Source organism: Ambystoma mexicanum, chromosome 9 (genome assembly GCF_040938575.1).
Source record: "Ambystoma mexicanum isolate Mex_15411 chromosome 9, UKY_AmexF1_1, whole genome shotgun sequence".
Classification (NCBI taxonomy): Eukaryota; Metazoa; Chordata; class Amphibia; order Caudata; family Ambystomatidae; genus Ambystoma; species Ambystoma mexicanum.
The window spans coordinates 31,869,056-31,889,166 of record NC_090931.1 but is presented as its reverse complement, the minus strand read 5'-3'; positions in this window follow the sequence as shown (position 1 = coordinate 31,889,166).

The following is a 20,111-nucleotide window of genomic DNA, read 5'->3' as shown; positions in this document are numbered from 1 at the left end:
GCTCAGCCTCTGCAGTGGCCCTGCTCAACTGACCTGTGCACAGCATCTGTGCTCAGTCTCTGCAGTGGCCCTGCTCAGCTGACCTGTGTGCAGCATCTGTGCTCAGTCTCTCAGTGGCCCTAATCAGCTGACCTCTGTGCAGTGTCTGTGCCCAGTCTCTGCAGTAGCCCTGCTCAGCTGACCTGTGTGCAGCATCTGTGCTCAGTCTCTGCAGTGGCCCTGCTCAGCTGACCTGTGTGCAGCGTCTGTGCTCAGTCTCTGCAGTGTCCCTGCTCAGTTGACCTGTGAGCAGCGTCTGTGCTCAGTCTCTGCAGTGGCCCTGCTCAGCTGACCTGTGCGCAGCGTCTGTGCTCAGTCTCTGCAGTGTCCCTGGTCAGATGACCTTTGTGCAGCATCTGTGCTCAGTCTCTGCAGTGGCCCTGGTCAGATGACCTGTGTGCAGCGTCTGTGCCCAGTCTCTGCAGTGGCCCTGCTCAGATGACCTGTGTGCAGCGTCTGTGCTCAGTCTCTGCAGTGGCCCTGCTCAGATGACCTGTTCGCAGCGTTTGTGCTCAGTCTCTTTACTGTCCCTGCTCAGCTGACCTGGGCTCAGTCTCTGCACTGTCCCTGCTCAGCTGATCTGTGCTCAGTCTCTGCACTGTCCATGCTCAGCTGACCTGTGCTCAGTCTCTGCACTGTCCCTGCTCAGCCGACCTCTGTGCAGCGTCTGTGCTCAGTCTTTGCAGTGGCCCTGCTCAGCTGACCTGTGCTCAGCATCTTGCTCAATCTCTGCAGTGGCCCTGTACAGATGACCTGTGTGCAGCGTCTGTGCTCAGTCTCTGTACTGTCCCTGCTCAGCTGACCTGTGCTCACTCTCTGCACTGTCCCTGCTCATCTGACCTCTGCTCAGTCTCTGCACTGTCCCTGCTCAGCTGACCTTTGTGCAGCGTCTTTGCTCTGTCTTTGCAGTGGCCCTGCTCAGCTGACCTGTGCTCAGCATCTGTGTTCAGTCTGTGCAGTGGCCCTGTTCAGATGACCTGTACTCAGTCTCTGCACTGTCCCTGCCCAGCTGACCTATGCTCAGTCTCTGCACTGTCCCTGCTCAGCTGACCTATGTGCAGCGTCTGTGCTCAGTCTTTGTAGTGCCCCTGCTTAACTGACCTGTGCTCAGCATCTGTGCTCAGGCGCTGTACTGTCCCTGCTCAGCATCTGTGCTCAGTCTCTGCACTGTCCCTGCTCAGCTGACCTGTGCAGCGTCTGTGCTCAGTCTCTGTACTGTCCCTGCTCATCTGACCTGTGCTCAGTCTCTGCACTGTCCCTGCTCAGCTGACCTCTGTGCAGCGTCTGTGCTCAGTCTTTGTAGTGGCCCTGCTTAACTGACCTGTGCTCAGCATCTGTGCTCAGTCTCTGTACTGTCCCTGCTCAGCATCTGTGCTCAGTCTCTGTACTGTCCCTGCTCAGCATCTGTGCTCAGTCTCTGCACTGTCCCTGCTCAGTTGACCTGTGCAGCGTCTGTGCTCAGTCTCTGTACTGTCCCTGCTCATCTGACCTGTGCTCAGTCTCTGCACTGTCCCTGCTCAGCTGACCTGTGCTCAGTCTCTGCACTGTCCCTGCTCATCTGACCTGTGCTCAGTCTCTGCACTGTCCCTGCTCAGCTGACCTGTGCAGCGTCTGTGCTCAGACTCTGTACTGTCCCTGCCCAGCTGACCTGTGCTCAGTCTCTGCACTGTCCTTGCTCATCTGACCTGTGCTCAGTCTCTGCACTGTCCCTGCTCTGCTGGCCTGGGTGCGGCGTCTGTGCTCAGTCTCTGTACTGTCCCTGCTCATCTGACCTGTGCTCAGTCTCTGCACTGTCCCTGCTCAGCTGACCTGTGCAGCGTCTGTGCTCAGTCTCTGCACTGTCCCTGCTCAGCTGACCTGTGCTCAGTCTCTGCACTGTCCCTGCTCAGCTGACCTGGGTGCAGCGTCTGTGCTCAGTCTCTGCACTGTCCCTGCTCAGCTGACCTGTGCTCAGTCTCTGCACTGTCCCTGCTCAGCTGACCTGTGCAGCGTCTGTGCTCAGTCTCTGCACTGTCCCTGCTCAGCTGACCTGTGCTCAGTCTCTGCACTGTCCCTGCTCAGCTGACCGTGCAGCGTCTGTGCTCAGTCTCTGCACTGTCCCTGCTCAGCTGACCTGTGCTCAGTCTCTGCACTGTCCCTGCTCAGCTGACCTGGGTGCAGCGTCTGTGCTCAGTCTCTGCACTGTCCCTGCTCAGCTGACCTGTGCTCAGTCTCTGCACTGTCCCTGCTCAGCTGACCTGTGCAGCGTCTGTGCTCAGTCTCTGCACTGTCCCTGCTCAGCTGACCTGTGCTCAGTCTCTGCACTGTCCCTGCTCAGCTGACCGTGCAGCGTCTGTGCTCAGTCTCTGCACTGTCCCTGCTCAGCTGACCTGTGCTCAGTCTCTGCACTGTCCCTGCTCAGCTGACCTGTGCAGCGTCTGTGCTCAGTCTCTGCACTGTCCCTGCTCAGCTGACCTGTGCTCAGTCTCTGCACTGTCCCTGCTCAGCTGACCGTGCAGCGTCTGTGCTCAGTCTGTGCACTGTCCCTGCTCATCTGACCTGTGCTCAGTCTCTACACTGTCCCTGCTCAGCTGACCTGTGCAGCGTCTGTGCTCAGTCTCTGCACTGTCCCTGCTCAGCTGACCTGTGCTCAGTCTCTGCACTGTCCCTGCTCAGCTGACCGTGCAGCGTCTGTGCTCAGTCTCTGCACTGTCCCTGCTCAGCTGACCTGTGCTCAGTCTCTGCACTGTCCCTGCTCAGCTGACCTGTGCAGCGTCTGTGCTCAGTCTCTGCATTGTCCCTGCTTAACTGACCTGTGCTCAGCATCTGTGCTCAGTCTCTGTACTGTCCCTGCTCAGCATCTGTGCTCAGTCTCTGCACTGTCCCTGCTCAGCTGACCTGTGCAGCGTCTGTGCTCAGTCTCTGTACTGTCCCTGCTCATCTGACCTGTGCTCAGTCTCTGCACTGTCCCTGCTCAGCTGACCTGTGCAGCGTCTGTGCTCAGTCTGTGCACTGTCCCTGCTCATCTGACCTGTGCTCAGTCTCTGCACTGTCCCTGCTCAGCATCTGTGCTCAGTCTCTGCACTGTCCCTGCTCAGCTGACCTGGGTGCAGCGTCTCTGCTCAGCTGACCCCAGACTCCTGGCACAGCCTGTCCATGAACATAGATTGATGGCTTCTGATTCCCTGCACACGCCTTCCAGTTCCAGAGGGTTCCTCGGCGCGCGAGACCTCCTCCAGGGGACTCGCGGGACTTCATATTAAGCTAAATAAATACATTCTCAATCGACGCGATTGTGGGGTCCCCCGGGATGTCTCTGTAGCTACTCCGTCAGTGGAGATTTTATGAGTAGAAGTATTTTAATCAAATTGGAATATTTGTGTTAATAATTGTTCATTGTTAAATGTAATGTTTTGTGAATTGGATTTGACTATAAAGTGATTCGGTACTTACTGTGACAAAGGTTTGTAAGAAACCAAAATGTTCACAATAAAAAATAAATGATTATAATGGGTTGAAATGACACATTTTACAAAATACAATTCAGAAAAAGCGCTTAAAAAATAAAATGTAAAATGGCTTCTGAAAGGGAACACATGAAACACTGCAATAGACGGCAGGTCTCCAACCGTACACAGAGGCATTTTGTAAAAATCGTCAATGCAGACTCTGCTACAAAAAGTAAACTCTTGTGGTCTGCCGCTAGACTATATGTCAGCATTGCCACAGTAAAGACTTTTCCATGCTGCACCTGCCTAAAGAAAATCATGAGAAACGTCTCCATGATATATGCCACAATTGACAATACTGAATACATGTTCACCCCTGCTCGTGCACAAAGAAAATCACAAGGCAGTCTCAACAATATATCCCAGTATTGCATTGCTAATGTATAACACACTGTGGTTTGTGTCTAAAGGAAATCACATGGTCTATCTCCAGAACATAGATCAGCATTGTCATTGTAAAAACATTTTCATGCTGTTGTGCACACAGACAAATTAGGCCTGCCTCAAAAATATATGCCAGTACTACCATTCCATGCTGTTATTCCCAAAGAAAATCATAAGGCTGGTCTCAGCAATATATGCCACCATTTCCATTGTAAAAAACATGTTCATGGCGTGTAAAGCAAGAAACAAGGGAGGGTGGATTGAGCCCTTTCCTCCCGGAGCCCTGCCTCTGTGTGATCCACAAGAGTGTAAAAGGAGATGCTTTCATGGCCTCCTTTGGGCCGAGATTCTTGAGGGCCACATTGGGCCTGCAGGGCAGCAGCCCAGTTACCAGTATGTGCCATGTGGGATGGAGACCCATCACACATAAGAGGCTTCTAAAGTCACTGTGCAACACTCCACATGACAGGTGAGGTGGTCTTTCCATAATGGGTGGGCACCATTATGGATGGGCCAACACTGACTGATCGAAAGTGCTCCCTGCTTAGAACGGTCTCTTTACCCACTCATTATCAACAGTCCCTGCACCATCTCAAAGACAGCCTCAGCTCAGTTTCTTTCGACACCCTGTTCAATCCCCTGGGAATGTCTTTGCACATTGTCAAATAACAAGTGTACCGTCAGGGGCTTGCCCCTGCACAGTCTCCAAATACAATGCCACTGCTGTCTCTGTGAGGAGTCTCTGCAAGTCTTAAAGGGCAGTCACAGGCCAAAAAGCAGCTGCTGCGATCACTCCCGCAGAGGTACTAGGAACACATTAGGTACAACCAATCCCCTACCCTCAAACCTGTACGGGAAGTCAGCCTTCACGCTTGGAGAGGAGGCGGGCTGGGAGATGGACCCCAACCAACAACATGAGAAAGTACCATTGAGCGGCTACCAAAAACGCGCTTAAGAGGGACTGTCAAACTGACCGAGGTACTAACCAATTCCCCCTTCCTGCTCCTCCAACATAACCCACGCCACTATACACGACTAGGGGCTAGCCACACTACACAAAGACACACCAAGAACTAATCTAATCCTCGCACTCAACCAACTCTCTGAGACTCTGGAAGTAACTTTAGACTATACACAACTAGGGGCTAGCCACACTACACAAAGACACACCAAGAACTAATCCAATCCTCGCACTCAACCAACTCTCTGAGACTCTGGAAGTAACTTTAGACTATACACAACTAGGGGCTAGCCACACTACACAAAGACACACCAAGAACTAATCCAATCCTCGCACTCAACCAACTCTCTGAGACTCTGGAAGTAACTTTAGACTATACACAACTAGGGGCTAGCCACACTACACAAAGACACACCAAGAACTAATCTAATCCTCGCACTCAACCAACTCTCTGAGACTCTGGAAGTAACTTTAGACTATACACAACTAGGGGCTAGCCACACTACACAAAGACACACCAAGAACTAATCTAATCCTCGCACTCAACCAACTCTCTGAGACTCTGGAAGTAACTTTAGACTATACACAACTAGGGGCTAGCCACACTACACAAAGACACACCAAGAACTAATCTAATCCTCACACTCAACCAACTCTCTGATACTCTGGAAGTAACTTTAGAGGAACACACCCTTGCACTTAGTCCATAAATCCACTGACACTACACAAAGGCACACCAACACAATACCAAAGAAACACAGAACCGTCACTGGCAACTCTGAACCCCCACATGGATACAACTGACCAGTGAGCACGCCTGTAACCCCACTCTAACCTCATATGACCCACACACACCCACCACTAATACTAGCAGACATCCAAGGCACTGAGTCCGGTTCAAACAGTTATAACAAGCGGTGCCTCTGATCGAACCAACTCCCACATGCAAGACAATGCACACAGACGCCATTTCCTCCTGGTTCTGAACCTATCCTATCATACTATGCCCACTAACACACCCCTCCCTCTTCCCTTGCAGAGCCACATGAGCGCCTGGAGACTACCTTCAGGTGGTAGTTGTTTACGGTATAAATCAGCATAACATAACATTGTATAATATAACTGCACATTCTCAATGGACAGTCACTAGCCAGTATCAATGTAGTTTCGGCACAGAGTCAAGGGCAGTCACTGGACAGTCTCAATGGTAATCAGTGCAGAGTCTCAGTGGGCAGTCTCTGCAGTGAATCAATGGCAGTCTCTGCACAGTATCAACAGTAGCATCTGCAAAGTATCAATAGTAATCAGTGCAGAGTACCAATGGCAGTCTCTGCAGAGTCTCAATAGAAGTCATGCAGAGACTCAATGGACAGACCCTGCACAGTATAGTTGGCAGTGACTGCACAGTATGAATGTCAGTCTCTGTGCAGTATCAATGGACAGTCACTAGACAGTCTCAATGGCAGTCTCTGCACAGTCTCAATGGTAGGCAGTGTAGAGTCTCAAAGGGCAGTCACTGCACAGTCTCAATGGGAGTTTCTGCACAGTCTCAATGGTAGGCTGTGCAGCGTCTCAAAGGGCAGTGACTGTACTGTCTCAATAGTAGGCTGTGTGGAGACTCAATGGGCAGTCGCTGCACAGTTTCAATGGCAGGCTGTGTAGAGTAGAGTCTCAAAGGATAGTCACTGCACAGTCTCAATGGCAGTATCTGCACAGTCTCAATGGCAGGCTGTGTAGAGTCTCAAAGGACAGTCACTGCACAGTCTCAATGGCAGTATCTGCACAGTCTCAATGGCAGGCTGTGTAGAGTCTCAAAGGACAGTCACTGTACAGTCTCAATGGCAGTCTCTGCACAGTCTCAATGGCAGGCTGTGTAGAGTCTCAAAGGACAGTCACTGCACAGTCTCAATGGCAGTCTCTGCACAGTCTCAATGGCAGGCTGTGTAGAGTCTCAAAGAACAGTCACTGCACAGTCTCAATGGCAGTCTCTGCACAGTCTCAATGGCAGGCTGTGTAGAGTCTCAAAGGACAGTCACTGCACAGTCTCAATGGCAGTCTCTGCACAGTCTCAATGGCAGGCTGTGTAGAGTCACAAAGTACAGCCACTGCACAGTCTCAATGGCAGGCTGTGTAGAGTCACAAAGTACAGCCACTGCACAGTCTCAATGGCAGTCTCTGCACAGTCTCAATGGCAGGCTGGGTAGAGTCTCAAAGAACAGTCACTGCACAGTCTCAATGGCAGGCTGTGTAGAGTCACAAAGTACAGCCACTGCACAGTCTCAATGGCAGTCTCTGCACAGTCTCAATGGCAGGCTGTGTAGAGTCTCAAAGAATAGTCACTGCACAGTCTCAATGACAGTCTCTGCACAGACTCAATGGCAGGCTGTGTAGAGTCTCAAAGGACAGTCACTGCACAGTCTCAATGGCAGTCTCTGCACAGTCTCAATGGCAGGCTGTGTAGAGTCTCAAAGGACAGTCACTGCACACAGTCTCAATGGCAGTCTCTGCACAGTCTCAATGGCAGGCTGTGTAGAGTCTCAAAGGACAGTCACTGCACAGTCACTGCACAGTCTCAATGGCAGTCTCTGCACAGTCTCAATGGCAGGCTATGTAGAGTCTCAAAGGACAGTCACTGCACAGTCTCAATGGCAGTCTCTGCACAGTCTCAATGGCAGGCTGTGTAGAGTCTCAAAGGACAGTCACTGCACAGTCTCAATGGCAGTCTCTGCACATTCTCAATGGCAGGCTGTGTAGAGTCTCAAAGGACAGTCACTGCACAGTCTCAATGCCAGTCTCTGCACAGTCTCAATGGCAGGCTGTGTAGAGTCTCAAAGGACAGTCACTGCACAGTCCCAATGCCAATCTCTGCACAGTTCCAATGGCAGGCTGTGTAGAGTCTCAAAGTACAGTCACTGCACAGTCTCAATGGCAGTCTCTGCACAGTCTCAATGGCAGGCTGTGTAGAGTCTCAAAGGACAGTCACTGCACAGTCTCAATGGCAGTCTCTGCACAGTCTCAATGGCAGGCTGTGTAGAGTCTCAAAGGACAGTCACTGCACAGCCTCAATGGCAGTGTCTGCACAGTATCAATGGCAGGCTGTGTAGAGTCTCAAAGGAAAGTCACTGCACAGTTTCAATGGCAGTCTCTGCACAGTCTCTATGGCAGGCTGTGTAGAGTCTCAAAGAATAGTCACTGCACAGTCTCAATGACAGTCTCTGCACAGACTCAATGGCAGGCTGTGTAGAGTCTCAAAGGACAGTCACTGCATAGTCTCAATGGCAGTCTCTGCACAGTCTCAATGGCAGGCTGTGTAGAGTCTCAATAGTAGGCTGTGTGGAGACTCAATGGGCAGTCACTGCACAGTTTCAATGGCAGGCTGTGTAGAGTCTCAAAGGATAGTCACTGCACAGTCTCAATGGCAGTCACTGCACAGTCTCAATGGCAGGCTGTGTAGAGTCTCAAAGGATAGTCACTGCACAGTCTCAATGGCAGTCTCTGCACAGTCTCAATGGCAGGCTGTGTGGAGACTCAATGGGCAGTCACTGCACAGTTTCAATGGCAGGCTGTGTAGAGTCTCAAAGGATAGTCACTGCACAGTCTCAATGGCAGTCACTGCACAGTCTCAATGGCAGGCTGTGTAGAGTCTCAAAGGATAGTCACTGCACAGTCTCAATGGCAGTCTCTGCACAGTCTCAATGGCAGGCTGTGTAGAGTCTCAAAGGACAGTCACTGCACAGTCTCAATGGCAGTCTCTGCACAGTCTCAATGGCAGGCTGTGTAGAGTCTCAAAGGACAGTCACTGCACAGTCTCAATGGCTGTCTCTGCACAGTCTCAATGACAGGCTGTGTAGAGTCTCAAAGGACAGTCACTGCACAGTCTCAATGGCAGTCTCTGCACAGACTCAATGGCAGGCTGTGTAGAGTCTCAAAGGACAGTCACTGCACAGTCTCAATGCCAGTCTCTGCACAGTCTCAATGGCAGGCTGTGTAGAGTCTCAAAGTACAGTCACTGCACAGTCTCAATGGCAGTCTCTGCACAGTCTCAATGGCAGGCTGTGTAGAGTCTCAAAGTACAGTCACTGCACAGTCTCAATGGCAGTCTCTGCACAGTCTCAATGGCAGGCTGTGTAGAGTCTCAAAGGACAGTCACTGCACAGTCTCAATGGCAGTCTCTGCACAGTCTCAATGGCAGGCTATGTAGAGTCTCAAAGGACAGTCACTGCACAGTCTCAATGGCAGTCTCTGCACAGTCTCAATGGCAGGCTGTGTAGAGTCTCAAAGGACAGTCACTGCACAGTCTCAATGGCAGTCTCTGCACAGTCTCAATGGCAGGCTGTGTAGAGTCTCAAAGGACAGTCACTGCACAGTCTCAATGCCAGTCTCTGCACAGACTCAATGGCAGGCTGTGTAGAGTCTCAAAGGACAGTCACTGCACAGTCTCAATCCCAGTCTCTGCACAGTCTCAATGGCAGGCTGTGTAGAGTCTCAAAGTACAGTCACTGCACAGTCTCAATGGCAGTCTCTGCACAGTCTCAATGGCAGGCTGTGTAGAGTCTCAAAGGACAGTCACTGCACAGTCTCAATGGCAGTCTCTGCACAGTCTCAATGGCAGGCTGTTTAGAGTCTCAAAGGACAGTCACTGCACAGTCTCAATGGCAGTCTCTGCACAGTATCAATGGCAGGCTGTGTAGAGTCTCAAAGGAAAGTCACTGCACAGTCCCAATGGCAGTCTCAGCACAGTCTCAATGGCAGGCTGTGTAGAGTCTCAAAGAATAGTCACTGCACAGTCTCAATGACAGTCTCTGCACAGTCTCAATGGCAGGCTGTGTAGAGTCTCAAAGGACAGTCACTGCACAGTCTCAATGGCAGTCTCTGCACAGTCTCAATGGCAGGCTGTGTAGAGTCTCAAAGGACAGTCACTGTACAGTCACTGCACAGTCTCAATGGCAGTCTCTGCACAGTCGCAATGGCAGGCTGTGTTGAGTCTCAAAGGATAGTCACTGCACAGTCTCAACGGCAGTCTCTGCACAGTCTCAATGGCAGGCTGTGTAGAGTCTCAAAGGACAGTCACTGCACAGTCTCAATGGCAGTCTCTGCACAGTCTCAATGGCAGGCTGTGTAGAGTCTCACAGTCTCAATGGCAGTCTCTGCACAGTCTCAATGTCAGGCTGTGTAGAGTCTCAAAGGACAGTCACTGCACAGTCTCAATGGCAGTTTCTGCACAGTCTCAATGCTAGGCTGTGTAGCGTCTCAAAGGGCAGTCACTGTACTGTCTCAATGGCAGTCTCTGCACAGTCTCAATAGTAGGCTGTGTGGAGACTCAATGGGCAGTCGCTGCACAGTTTCAATGGCAGGCTGTGTAGAGTCTCAAAGGATAGTCACTGCACAGTCTCAATGGCAGTATCTGCACAGTAGAGTCTCAAAGAATAGTCACTGCACAGTCTCAATGGCAGTCTCTGCACAGTCTCAATGGCAGGCTGTGTAGAGTCTCAAAGGATAGTCACTGCACAGTCTCAATGGCAGTCTCTGCACAGTCTCAATGGCAGGCTGTGTAGAGTCTCAAAGGACAGTCACTGCACAGTCTCAATGGCAGTCTCTGCACAGTCTCAATGGCAGGCTGTGTAGAGTCTCAAAGGACAGTCACTGTACAGTCTCAATGGCAGTCTCTGCACAGTCTCAATGGCAGGCTGTGTAGAGTCTCAAAGGACAGTCACTGCACAGTCTCAATGGCAGTCTCTGCACAGTCTCAATGGCAGGCTGTGTAGAGTCTCAAAGAACAGTCACTGCACAGTCTCAATGGCAGTCTCTGCACAGTCTCAATGGCAGGCTGTGTAGAGTCTCAAAGGACAGTCACTGCACAGTCTCAATGGCAGTCTCTGCACAGTCTCAATGGCAGGCTGTGTAGAGTCACAAAGTACAGCCACTGCACAGTCTCAATGGCAGGCTGTGTAGAGTCACAAAGTACAGCCACTGCACAGTCTCAATGGCAGTCTCTGCACAGTCTCAATGGCAGGCTGGGTAGAGTCTCAAAGAACAGTCACTGCACAGTCTCAATGGCAGGCTGTGTAGAGTCACAAAGTACAGCCACTGCACAGTCTCAATGGCAGTCTCTGCACAGTCTCAATGGCAGGCTGTGTAGAGTCTCAAAGAATAGTCACTGCACAGTCTCAATGACAGTCTCTGCACAGACTCAATGGCAGGCTGTGTAGAGTCTCAAAGGACAGTCACTGCACAGTCTCAATGGCAGTCTCTGCACAGTCTCAATGGCAGGCTGTGTAGAGTCTCAAAGGACAGTCACTGCACACAGTCTCAATGGCAGTCTCTGCACAGTCTCAATGGCAGGCTGTGTAGAGTCTCAAAGGACAGTCACTGCACAGTCACTGCACAGTCTCAATGGCAGTCTCTGCACAGTCTCAATGGCAGGCTATGTAGAGTCTCAAAGGACAGTCACTGCACAGTCTCAATGGCAGTCTCTGCACAGTCTCAATGGCAGGCTGTGTAGAGTCTCAAAGGACAGTCACTGCACAGTCTCAATGGCAGTCTCTGCACATTCTCAATGGCAGGCTGTGTAGAGTCTCAAAGGACAGTCACTGCACAGTCTCAATGCCAGTCTCTGCACAGTCTCAATGGCAGGCTGTGTAGAGTCTCAAAGGACAGTCACTGCACAGTCCCAATGCCAATCTCTGCACAGTTCCAATGGCAGGCTGTGTAGAGTCTCAAAGTACAGTCACTGCACAGTCTCAATGGCAGTCTCTGCACAGTCTCAATGGCAGGCTGTGTAGAGTCTCAAAGGACAGTCACTGCACAGTCTCAATGGCAGTCTCTGCACAGTCTCAATGGCAGGCTGTGTAGAGTCTCAAAGGACAGTCACTGCACAGCCTCAATGGCAGTGTCTGCACAGTATCAATGGCAGGCTGTGTAGAGTCTCAAAGGAAAGTCACTGCACAGTTTCAATGGCAGTCTCTGCACAGTCTCTATGGCAGGCTGTGTAGAGTCTCAAAGAATAGTCACTGCACAGTCTCAATGACAGTCTCTGCACAGACTCAATGGCAGGCTGTGTAGAGTCTCAAAGGACAGTCACTGCATAGTCTCAATGGCAGTCTCTGCACAGTCTCAATGGCAGGCTGTGTAGAGTCTCAATAGTAGGCTGTGTGGAGACTCAATGGGCAGTCACTGCACAGTTTCAATGGCAGGCTGTGTAGAGTCTCAAAGGATAGTCACTGCACAGTCTCAATGGCAGTCACTGCACAGTCTCAATGGCAGGCTGTGTAGAGTCTCAAAGGATAGTCACTGCACAGTCTCAATGGCAGTCTCTGCACAGTCTCAATGGCAGGCTGTGTGGAGACTCAATGGGCAGTCACTGCACAGTTTCAATGGCAGGCTGTGTAGAGTCTCAAAGGATAGTCACTGCACAGTCTCAATGGCAGTCACTGCACAGTCTCAATGGCAGGCTGTGTAGAGTCTCAAAGGATAGTCACTGCACAGTCTCAATGGCAGTCTCTGCACAGTCTCAATGGCAGGCTGTGTAGAGTCTCAAAGGACAGTCACTGCACAGTCTCAATGGCAGTCTCTGCACAGTCTCAATGGCAGGCTGTGTAGAGTCTCAAAGGACAGTCACTGCACAGTCTCAATGGCTGTCTCTGCACAGTCTCAATGACAGGCTGTGTAGAGTCTCAAAGGACAGTCACTGCACAGTCTCAATGGCAGTCTCTGCACAGACTCAATGGCAGGCTGTGTAGAGTCTCAAAGGACAGTCACTGCACAGTCTCAATGCCAGTCTCTGCACAGTCTCAATGGCAGGCTGTGTAGAGTCTCAAAGTACAGTCACTGCACAGTCTCAATGGCAGTCTCTGCACAGTCTCAATGGCAGGCTGTGTAGAGTCTCAAAGTACAGTCACTGCACAGTCTCAATGGCAGTCTCTGCACAGTCTCAATGGCAGGCTGTGTAGAGTCTCAAAGGACAGTCACTGCACAGTCTCAATGGCAGTCTCTGCACAGTCTCAATGGCAGGCTATGTAGAGTCTCAAAGGACAGTCACTGCACAGTCTCAATGGCAGTCTCTGCACAGTCTCAATGGCAGGCTGTGTAGAGTCTCAAAGGACAGTCACTGCACAGTCTCAATGGCAGTCTCTGCACAGTCTCAATGGCAGGCTGTGTAGAGTCTCAAAGGACAGTCACTGCACAGTCTCAATGCCAGTCTCTGCACAGACTCAATGGCAGGCTGTGTAGAGTCTCAAAGGACAGTCACTGCACAGTCTCAATCCCAGTCTCTGCACAGTCTCAATGGCAGGCTGTGTAGAGTCTCAAAGTACAGTCACTGCACAGTCTCAATGGCAGTCTCTGCACAGTCTCAATGGCAGGCTGTGTAGAGTCTCAAAGGACAGTCACTGCACAGTCTCAATGGCAGTCTCTGCACAGTCTCAATGGCAGGCTGTTTAGAGTCTCAAAGGACAGTCACTGCACAGTCTCAATGGCAGTCTCTGCACAGTATCAATGGCAGGCTGTGTAGAGTCTCAAAGGAAAGTCACTGCACAGTCCCAATGGCAGTCTCAGCACAGTCTCAATGGCAGGCTGTGTAGAGTCTCAAAGAATAGTCACTGCACAGTCTCAATGACAGTCTCTGCACAGTCTCAATGGCAGGCTGTGTAGAGTCTCAAAGGACAGTCACTGCACAGTCTCAATGGCAGTCTCTGCACAGTCTCAATGGCAGGCTGTGTAGAGTCTCAAAGGACAGTCACTGTACAGTCACTGCACAGTCTCAATGGCAGTCTCTGCACAGTCGCAATGGCAGGCTGTGTTGAGTCTCAAAGGATAGTCACTGCACAGTCTCAACGGCAGTCTCTGCACAGTCTCAATGGCAGGCTGTGTAGAGTCTCAAAGGACAGTCACTGCACAGTCTCAATGGCAGTCTCTGCACAGTCTCAATGGCAGGCTGTGTAGAGTCTCACAGTCTCAATGGCAGTCTCTGCACAGTCTCAATGTCAGGCTGTGTAGAGTCTCAAAGGACAGTCACTGCACAGTCTCAATGGCAGTTTCTGCACAGTCTCAATGCTAGGCTGTGTAGCGTCTCAAAGGGCAGTCACTGTACTGTCTCAATGGCAGTCTCTGCACAGTCTCAATAGTAGGCTGTGTGGAGACTCAATGGGCAGTCGCTGCACAGTTTCAATGGCAGGCTGTGTAGAGTCTCAAAGGATAGTCACTGCACAGTCTCAATGGCAGTATCTGCACAGTAGAGTCTCAAAGAATAGTCACTGCACAGTCTCAATGGCAGTCTCTGCACAGTCTCAATGGCAGGCTGTGTAGAGTCTCAAAGGATAGTCACTGCACAGTCTCAATGGCAGTCTCTGCACAGTCTCAATGGCAGGCTGTGTAGAGTCTCAAAGGACAGTCACTGCACAGTCTCAATGGCAGTCTCTGCACAGTCTCAATGGCAGGCTGTGTAGAGTCTCAAAGGACAGTCACTGCATAGTCTCAATGCCAGTCTCTGCACAGTCTCAATGGCAAGCTGTGTAGAGTCTCAAAGGACAGTCACTGCACAGTTTCAATGGCAGTCTCTGCACAGTCTCAATGGCAGGCTGTGTAGAGTCTCAAAGGACAGTCACTGCACAGTCTCAATGCCAGTCTCTGCACAGTCTCAATGGCAGGCTGTGTAGAGTCTCAAAGGACAGTCACTGCACAGTCTCAATGCCAGTCTCTGCACAGTCTCAATGGCAGGCTGTGTAGAGTCACAAAGTACAGCCACTGCACAGTCTCAATGGCAGGCTGTGTAGAGTCACAAAGTACAGCCACTGCACAGTCTCAATGGCAGTCTCTGCACAGTCTCAATGGCAGGCTGGGTAGAGTCTCAGAGGACAGTCACTGCACAGTCTCAATGGCAGTCTCTTCACAGTATCAATGGCAGGCTGTGTAGAGTCTCAAAGGAAAGTCTCTGCACAGTTTCAATGGCACGCTGTGTAGAGTCTCAAAAAATAGTCACTGCACAGTCTCAATGGCAGTCTCTGCACAGTCTCAATGGCAGGCTGTGTAGAGTCTCAAAGGACAGTCACTGCACAGTCTCAATGGCAGTCTCTGCACAGTCTCAATGGCAGGCTGTGTAGAGTCTCAAAGGACAGTCACTGCACAGTCACTGCACAGTCTCAATGGCAGTCTCGGCACAGTCTCAATGGCAGGCTGTGTTGAGTCTCAAAGGATAGTCACTGCACAGTCTCAACGGCAGTCTCTGCACAGTCTCAATGGGAGGCTGTGTAGAGTCTCAAAGGACAGTCACTGCATAGGCTCAACGGCAGTCTCTGCACAGTCTCATTAGTAGGCTGTGTAGAGTCTCAAAGGACAGTCATTGCACAGTCTCAATGGCAGTATCTGCACAGTCTCATTAGTAGGCTGTGTAGAGTCTCAAAGGACAGTCACTGCACAGTCTCAATGGCAGTCTCTGCACAGTCTCAATGGCAGGCTGTGTAGAGTCTCAAAGGACAGTCACTGCACAGTCTCAATGGCAGTCTCTGCACAGTCTCAATGGCAGGCTGTGTAGAGTCTCAAAGGACAGTCACTGCACAGTCTCAATGGCAGTTTCTGCACAGTCTCAATGCTAGGCTGTGTAGAGTCTCAAAGGATAGTCACTGCACAGTCTCAATGGCAGTATCTGCACAGTCTCAATGGCAGGCTGTGTAGAGTCTCAAAGGATAGTCACTGCACAGTCTCAATGGCAGTCTCTGCACAGTCTCAATGGCAGGCTGTGTCGAGACTCAATGGGCAGTCACTGCACAGTTTCAATGGCAGGCTGTGTAAAGTCTCAAAGGATAGTCACTGCACAGTCTCAATGGCAGCCACTGCACAGTCTCAATGGCAGGCTGTGTAGAGTCTCAAAGGATAGTCACTGCACAGTCTCAATGGCAGTCTCTGCACAGTCTCAATGGCAGGCTGTGTAGAGTCTTAAAGGACAGTCACTGCACAGTCTCAATGGCAGTCTCTGCACAGTCTCAATGGCAGGCTGTGTAGAGTTTCAAAGGACAGTCACTGCACAGTCTCAATGGCAGTCTCTGCACAGTCTCAATGGCAGGCTGTGTAGAGTCTCAAAGGACAGTCACTGCACAGTCTCAATGGCAGTCTCTGCACAGTCTCAATGACAGGCTGTGTAGAGTCTCAAAGGACAGTCACTGCACAGTCTCAATGGCAGTCTCTGCACAGACTCAATGGCAGGCTGTGTAGAGTCTCAAAGGACAGTCACTGCACAGTCTCAATGCCGGTCTCTGCACAGTTTCAATGGCAGGCTGTGTAGAGTCTCAAAGAACAGTCACTGCACAGTCTCAACGGCAGTCTCTGCACAGTCTCAATGGCAGGCTGTGTAGAGTCTCAAAGGACAGTCACTGCACAGTCTCTATGGCAGTATCTGCACAGTCTCATTAGTAGGCTGTGTAGAGTCTCAAAGGACAGTCACTGCACAGTCTCATTGGCAGTCTCTACACAGTCCCTATGGCAGGCTGTGTAGAGTCTCAAAGGACAGTCACTGCACAGTCTCAATGGCAGGCTTTGTAGAGTCTCAAAGGACAGTCACTGCACAGTCTCAATGGCAGTCACTGCACAGTCTCAATGGCAGTGTGTAGGGGATAATTCCACAGACATAAACCATCACAGCCATCCTTGGAGAGAAACACACAATGTGCAAGAAAGAGATGCCTTTATTTCCCCCAAGGCCACCCGGGAGCATTTGTTCTGTCAGCTATGGTATTATCTGAAAAGAAGAAAGTCTCAAAGTTATTCTCTTTCTAACATATATTTATAACCAGAAATGCGTGGCACACCAGTCTTGTCCTATCATGAATTTTACAATCTAATTGGTCAGGTTTTCATTAATAAAATGCATTGCCCTCTTTTATTGGGTACACATACCTCCCAAAATGCATCATTATTTCCTCTTCCAATGACTTCATCCTGTGCTGACCAGCATAAACCGTGTTATTCTCAATGTTATGAACAGAAGACATGTTTTGCAACTTAGAGACTGGATGGAAGTGGTTCTGAGATGGCTTGGGCTTTAGCTGACTCTGCCAAGGACATAAGGCTTGCTGTCGCATCCTCCTTGATTCATCTATCTATCTTATCTATTTCTCACTTACTTCCAATTTAATTAAAAAAAAAAACTCTTGAGCAAAACTGCTAAAAACTGTAACTTCTATTATTTAATGCTGCCAAGTTCGTGTACCTAGCTGTGCTTGGGCAGACTCTCCCTTTTTCTACTTTTTCAATCCTGTCTCATTCATTTGTAATGCATGCTATGGCATCCATTTTGAATGAGATGGATACCTTTTTATATCATATTTGTATGTAAATGAAATATATTATTAAGATATTCATGCTGTGTGCGAATGTATGCATTTCTTTACATATGTGTTTTCCTACATGTATGAGTACAGTGTAATATTCTTCATGTCTAACTGCATTCTTTTAACTTATTGTTCAGGTAGCTTCATGGTTAATGTATTTTGCTTCATGTCTATTGGATGTGTACCTATACCCCTTTCACTTATTCTTCCTACTTTCAGTTTACATGGTATCCATTTCCTAATGCACCTGCCTGGCATAAGAGCGGTATGGCTGCCTCAATGATTAATACTTCTCACTTTTACAATGCTGGACAGGAGGGCGAGGGCGGGGCTCAGGCCCTGAGTGACATGTTCACCTGTCCATCACTAGAGGGGGAGGCATAGTCACGTTTGGTCTATTCCTCCTCAGCAGTACCTGCACCATCTCAATAGTAGGCTGTGGAAAGGCTCGAATGGCATTTACTGCACAGTCTCAATGGCAGTCTGCACAAAGTCTCAATAGAAGGCTCTCTAGTGACTCAATGGGCATTCACTGCACAGTCTCAGTGTCAGTCTCTGCACAGTTTCAATATTATGCACTGTAGAGACTCAATGGGAAGTCGCTGAACAGTCTCAATGGCAGTCCCCACACAGTTTCAATAGCAGGATGTGCAGAGACTTAATGGGCAGTCACTGCACAGTTTCAATGGCAGTCTCTGGACAGTCTCAATAGCAGGTTGTGCAGAGTCTCAAAGAGTAGTTGCTACACAGTCTCTATGGCTGTATCTGCACAGTCTCAATAGTAGGCTGTATAGAGACTCAATGGACAGTCACTGCACAGTCTCAATAGCAGGGTCTGCAGAGTCTCAAAGGGTAGGGAATGACCCTAACAGTGTTAAAAGGGAACTGTTGGCCAAAGAACAAGAATTGTTTTTTTTGGAAAATAGTGTCGAGAAAGGGTTAAATGAACAGATTGATCGGCTGGAGTCGCAACAACCACAACATGATCATTAAAGGGCGCTCCTGTATATCCTTTAAGCACCCTGTAGAAACTGTAGCCAAAGTTATGGGTGCTTTATGAATTCAGTATTATATGGAATGCACTCTATGGGCCGGATTCACAGAACGTTAACCTATGGGAATGCACCATTGCAAAATGCTTCTGTGAACCAGGCCCTATGTGTACTACACTGTGCCTAGTGCTGCTCTCCCACTCTCTCCCCTTGTTGTCCTTTTTAAATACATTGTATACAGTGATCATCGAAGACTACTGGAATGTTGTAGTGAAGGTGTTTTGGAACCCAGAGGAGGGGCAGACGAGGCTCTGTTGACAATGAGATACTCTGCATAGTGCTCGATATAGAAGGTGGACTCTGGATCAGCGATAGAAAAGTGTGTAGTGAGAAGCGTCCACAAGGGAAGACGCACATTCTACAGCGCCAACGTGTAAGACGCGAAACATAATTTTGAAATAGAATGACGCTGTTGTTATATGGCGCCAATAGAGGACAAAAGGAAGCTGCGTGAGCAAGATCACGAAACTGCCGTTAATGAGATGTGAAATGATGGAATGGTAGGGTGACCAGACGTCCCGGTTTTCCCAGGACAGTCTCAGGAAATCGCACTCTGTCCCTGGGTCCCAGGAGTTTTTTAATTTTACAAACCCTGTCCCGGGTTTGAAAGGGTGGGTGGCTACAGTCCCGGCAGAAAATCCTGAAATGGAATCCCGAAACAACTCTTCCTGCGCAAATGGGGGCATGAAATGCTTTTCACGCCCTCATTTCCTCATTTCCTACCCCTACCTGTCACTGGTGCTCTTCTCCAATGAGAGAACTGTGCCTGTGAGCACACCCCCTCCCCACCACTTCCTGCAACAGGCCAGCGACATAGAAGGAGGACGATCGTTTTATTTGTATTTACTTTAGTCTTACTTCTATGTTAGGGTGACCAGATTTTTCACAAAAAAACCCCAGACAGGCCATAGACATAAAAGTAGGACTAACATAAATAAAAATAAAAATATAGTCCTACTTCTATGTCGCTGGACTGTTGCAGGGGTGGGTGCGGAGGGGGTGTGCTCACATGCTCACCCCTCTTATTGGAGGAAAGTGACCGGGGAGGGTAAAGGAGAGGAAATGGGGGCGTGAAATTCACCGGGACCAGATTTCTGGATTTCGAAATCGGGTCCCGGCACAAAAAGAGACCTTGGGCACCCACCTGTGCAAAAAAAAAACTCCCGGGAGCCCGGGACAGATGCTGATTTCCCCGGACTGTCCCGGCAAAATCGGAACGTCTGGTCACCCTATTCTATGTCTATAGCCTGTCCCGTTTTTTAGTTTTTTAATCTGGTAACCCTATGGAATGGTGCATGATGAGAGAGGTTGAGGGGAATAAGAGCTATTTAGGTAACAATATGACATGAATTATCAAGTGAACTACGTTTGCGCTCTGTGTTTGTTTTCACAGATGCAAGGTGATAGAAGCCATATGTTGCAGTCTAACCGCGAAGCACTGTGAAGGAAACCGAGCGGTACAAGATTCTAATGCAGGAATGCTTCTTAAGTTCATGAGAGGTATTTTCTAAATTCATGTGATTAAAATGCGGGCAATAGCAACACATTCAAGTCCAGGTGTGTTGTGGCCTGAAAGGACGACAGGATGCTGCAGAGGGTTCTAACTGTCTTTATTGCAAGACAAACAGGTGGGCATAAACTTGGCTGAGTGCTACAGGGGAACTATTCACAGTTCAGTTCAGGGCCCTCCCAGTTACATCACTGGGGGCAAGGTGTGCACAAGGATGGCACGCTGCAAGCTTCCAGGGCCCCCATGTGGCCTCCTATGGCTTTGGACTTATGCCCTGGAAGCTGGAGTCATTAGGCTCTTCAGTGCCTCTGTTTCAATGCCTCCTTAACAGGAGCAGCGCTCTCGGTCGACCTGCTT